The sequence below is a fragment of the Musa acuminata genome, unplaced genomic scaffold (assembly GCF_036884655.1).
Source record: "Musa acuminata AAA Group cultivar baxijiao unplaced genomic scaffold, Cavendish_Baxijiao_AAA HiC_scaffold_1126, whole genome shotgun sequence".
NCBI classification, from domain to species: domain Eukaryota; kingdom Viridiplantae; phylum Streptophyta; class Magnoliopsida; order Zingiberales; family Musaceae; genus Musa; species Musa acuminata.
The window spans coordinates 2,488,662-2,493,661 of record NW_027021339.1 but is presented as its reverse complement, the minus strand read 5'-3'; positions in this window follow the sequence as shown (position 1 = coordinate 2,493,661).

Genomic DNA, 5,000 nt, shown 5'->3' with positions numbered 1-5,000 from the left:
CAGCCCAAAAACAGGCCAAAACGGCCCAAAAACGGGACAAAACTGGCCATTTTTGGCTGCGCGAGCGAGCGGCGAGCGGCGGACAGCGAGCTAAGCGAGAGGCAGCACCGTCCCTGCTATACGAAAGCCCCATCCAGCCCTGTGCCACCCGGGGGGTTCCAGGGTGCTGAGATGGCTGACATTTTGCTCCGCTCACGACGGTCACCGCGCGACGCAAGAACAGGCCAAAAACAGGCCAAAACGGCCCAAAAACGGGCCAAAACTGGCCATTTTTGGCTGCGCGAGCGAGCAGCGAGCGGCGGACAGCGAGCGAAGCGAGAGGCATCACCGTCCCTGCTATACGAAAGCCCCATCCAGCCCTGTGCCACCCGGGGGGTTCCAGGGTGCTGAGATGGCTGACATTTTGCTCCGCTCAAGATGGTCACCGCGCAACGCAAAAACAGGCCAAAAACTGGCCAAAACGGGCCAAAACTGGCCATTTTTGGCTGCGCGAGCGAGCGGCGAGCGGCGAACAGCGAGCGAAGCGAGAGGCAGCACCGTCCCTGCTATACGAAAGCCCCATCCAGCCCTGTGCCACCCGGGGGGTTCCAGGGTGCTGAGATGGCTGACATTTTGCTCCGCTCACGACGGTCACCGCGCGACGCAAGAACAGGCCAAAAACTGGCCAAAACGGCCCAAAAACGGGCCAAAACTGGCCATTTTTGGCTGCGCGAGCGAGCGGCGAGCGGCGGACAGCGAGCGAAGCGAGAGGCAGCACCGTCCCTGCTATACGAAAGCCCCATCCAGCCCTGTGCCACCCGGGGGGTTCCAGGGTGCTGAGATGGCTGACATTTTGCTCCGCTCACGACGGTCACCGCGCGACGCAAGAACAGCCCAAAAACAGGCCAAAACGGCCCAAAAACGGGACAAAACTGGCCATTTTTGGCTGCGCGAGCGAGCGGCGAGCGGCGGACAGCGAGCGAAGCGAGAGGCAGCACCGTCCCTGCTATACGAAAGCCCCATCCAGCCCTGTGCCACCCGGGGGGTTCCAGGGTGCTGAGATGGCTGACATTTTGCTCCGCTCACGACGGTCACCGCGCGACGCAAGAACAGCCCAAAAACAGGCCAAAACGGCCCAAAAACGGGCCAAAACTGGCCATTTTTGGCTGCGCGAGCGAGCAGCGAGCGGCGGACAGCGAGCGAAGCGAGAGGCATCACCGTCCCTGCTATACGAAAGCCCCATCCAGCCCTGTGCCACCCGGGGGGTTCCAGGGTGCTGAGATGGCTGACATTTTGCTCCGCTCAAGATGGTCACCGCGCTGTAACGGACAAACTTCTAAACAAGATGTTGGATGTAATGCTTATGTCTGTCCGTTGTCTTTTGGCATGTTCATGCCTTGTACAGAATGTAAAGGGGCGGCCGAAGGCTTAATAGTCCCATTTTAGTTGGGTTGGTGGCCTCTTTAGGCTTGTAAATAAAGGTTGTGTCATGTGGACACGTTCGAGAGCTTTTCGGTCTGTAATGGACCATTTTACCCTTTGTTGTGCCACTATTCAGAGCTTGTAAAGTCTGTTTGTAATTTGCATTGTCTATGAAGTGTTTTTCGGACATGTTTGCTTGTGGATCCCGATTGAGGCGTTCTCTTTAACCCGTTCTCTCTTTTGTTGGTCCTAAGGGACAATGGGAGGCTTCGGGGAGGCTGACCTTTGCGGACGGACGCGCGAGGGTGCCGCACGCCTTAGGCAAAACCAGCTAAGGTCGTGACAATATGGTATCAGAGCGGGACAAGCACTCATAGAAACACTTGACATGCAAACGTGGGGGACCTAGCGTGGCTGCGTTGAGGGCAGTCAGCACACGCGCGACCGTTTTTGGGAAAACGGGCATGGAGATGTAGGGAAAAGAGTCGCTCAGAGGAGCGGGCATCTGAGATTGGCATTCAGAGGAATGGCCAACCCTTCGCGCAAGAGGCACCACGAGAACAGGCAAGCTTGGAAGAATTTGGAGCGCACAAAGGTTGGGATGGCTGAGTTTGAGCTACGGCTCAACGTTGACAACTTTACTTGATGGTGCTCAAGGCAAGCGAGGCGCTTGGCAAAGGACGAGACCATGCAAAGTGGAATGAGTTGCTCAGCGACCGAAAGAGTTGTGCAAAGCTCACAGAGGTGAGGGGAATTGCTAACTCGAAGAATTCGGTACTCATGCATGGGCTTGTATGCGGACGATGGATTGTTCGTGGCCATCCCAAGGCGGTCGAGACTCGTCGCCATGGAGCATTGAAACTTTCTCTTCGACATGCGAAGGATACGTCCGGAGGAGGCTGAAGTGTGCAACGAGTTCAGCATGTTGCTAGGCCTTGAGGGGTGCAGCGGTGGCTGTATTGACGTGGAGGCGCAATCTAGCAAGTGCGTTTGCAAGAGGCAGAACAATGCACAGTTTGTTCAGCAGATCGGAGTAGTCCAAGGGGATGGTGGTCTCCGAAACGAAGAGAGATGTTGCTCCAACGGGACAGTTATCCAGGAGGGATAAGTCTCAGCTCTCCAAAGGGAGAATCATGTGAGATGGACTTCACATGTTGAGGAGGAGTACCTCACAAACAACAACTCCACGAAGCTCGATGGACTGAGCAAGCGGCGAGGAGTCGTCGCATGATCTCGCTTGAGAGAATGCATTGGTGGATGCATTGCGAGATCAAGTGGGGGAGCGACCCAAAGCAACTCAAATGGAGGCACACTTGGAGTCGATATGGAGATCGGACTCAAGGGAGGGCTGACCCGTGGAATGGTGGGCGCGAGGGCCACCATCGACTCAATGCAGAAACGAGGAGCGGAGCAACTTGGGTGTAACTTGGCGAAGTACCCAAGCCGCTTGAAGGGAGCCAGCATAGAAGTTGGAACATGGAGCAGAGGCACAGCGCTTTCCCTAGACAGAGGTCAAGGACATGAACTCTTGCAGAGGCAGGAGTAGAATCATGCTGTTCCCTGGGTCCTTCATTCTGACAGAGCGGACTCATCTTGCATGGTGCCAAAGACGAAGGGAGCTTCGGGGCACATGCACCTTATCTCGGAGGAGCATTCGATGGAGGAACTAAGGCGACTCAATTTGCGGAGGCGAAGTTGAGTTCAGAAGGCCTTAGCACGGGGCAAGAGGATGCAGAGGCGGGTACTCTTGAAGAATATGCCACAGTGTTGTCATTTGAGTTGCTATGAAGGAAGCAGTGTGCAGCGGAGATTGTGCTGGTAGGGGCAGAGGCCCAGGATCCAGGCAATGGTGCACAAATTACAGCGAAGTCGGTGGACTTCGGGAGCTACTAGGCGACGGACTGTCCTAGAGCGGTGCTTCATCTAGGTGTGACCCAAGAGTGGGTGGATGAAGGTCGATTGCCAAAGGAGCGAACAAAATCGAAGGTGGAGGAGACCCTGCGATGTATTGGCAGAGGCCACACATGGAGGGTTCACAATTCGAGTTTATTCCACAAGGATCAGAATGCAATGGAGATGTCACCAGGAGGCGACATGGTGCAGCGGATCGTGGTGGAACAGTTCGTGGCAATGCGACACACACGACATTGTCCCGTGAGGGATGAGATCATATGGAGGTATGATCGGGAGCTACTGGGAGCTCCGCTTTGGTGAACAACACGACGGCAAGAAGGGCTATGGATTCAAGGAGTGAAGGCCATGGTACCGCAGAGGCGGGTCTTCCGGGCGTGCACCGAATTTTGCATCGGATGAAAACCTTGGTCATCAGCATATGGGGGCTGGGTTCCACCAAGGGAAAAGTTCGAATGCAAGTACCAGTGAGTCCCATGAGAGGGACTTGATCATGCAGAGGTATGATCGAAGCAGCTGGAGAGTTGGACTGCTCCAGAGCTCATATTCGCTTAAGGGAGCCCGACAAGTCAGAGGACAAGGTCGAGTAAGCGAACGTTGCTACCAAGGAAGCTAAGGAGAACAGAATCGGTGCAAACCCTACAATGTGATGGCAGAGGCCATGCATGGGAGTTGCAGTCTGTCTTTCCATCGACCAAACAGACTGCTTGGAGAACACAGAGGTGTTGAAGCAGGAGGTCGAAAGGGGCGAGGAAGCGACGATGAGTCCAGAGGGACTTAGCTACCCAAAATCAAGCATCAGTTAGAATGGAGGTGGACTTAGAGGAGTGCCACAGAGACATCTCTACTGATTGTGAAGGAAAGGGATACAGAGGCGAGGCGACGGATAGTAGGGCCATGGGCATGGCAGCGCCATGGTACCGCAGAGGCGGGACTTCCGTGCAAGTCATTGATCCCTTGCTCTCACGGAGGGAGAGCGCTTGGTCGTGAAAGGGGCCGAGGAGGTGGAGCATGCAGAGGCAATCTCCAAGTACCGAGACAAGGCTGAAGGGCAGAGGCCAAGAAACTTCGTAAGACCGGTGTCAACAAGTTTCTCATCAAGATAGCCGTAAGTGAAGGACTTCGGGTCATGCAAGAGTGCACGACCAAGGAACGAAGCAGGCAGTACGTGGTGCTGTACCTTTGCTACTCAGTGGAGTAGGCGGCAGGGTTGATGGAGAAGACGGTACAATCCCAGAGGCGACCTCATCTATCAGAGAATTACTCCAAGTTGGGGTGAAAACTTCCTGCATTCCAGAAGTTCAATGGCATTGAGAAGGTGAATCACAGTAGCTAACTCAACGCAAGGAGTGCAAACACTTCAAGTGCTTCAGAAGTGTGAGCAAAGAGCAGGCGAAGGCCAGTAACCAGCTCGATGCATGAAGTACAACCTCGAGGAGGCGGGCGAAGTCAAGTAACCTTTGCCTTCTCAACTCTTAAGAGAATGGGCGAAACCGAGTACCCCAGTTCTCTTATCTATCCAGCAGAGGAGCTCTGCACAAGTTCAAAGACCCTTCGAAGATAATGGAAGACAATAGTTGTCAAAATCCTCACCAACGGTGATCAGTGCTACTGAGAGTAGATTGTCCGCTTCATTTCCCAACGAAATGCCAATCGAAAGCGGAAGTGATGCGAACCTACTTGGATGT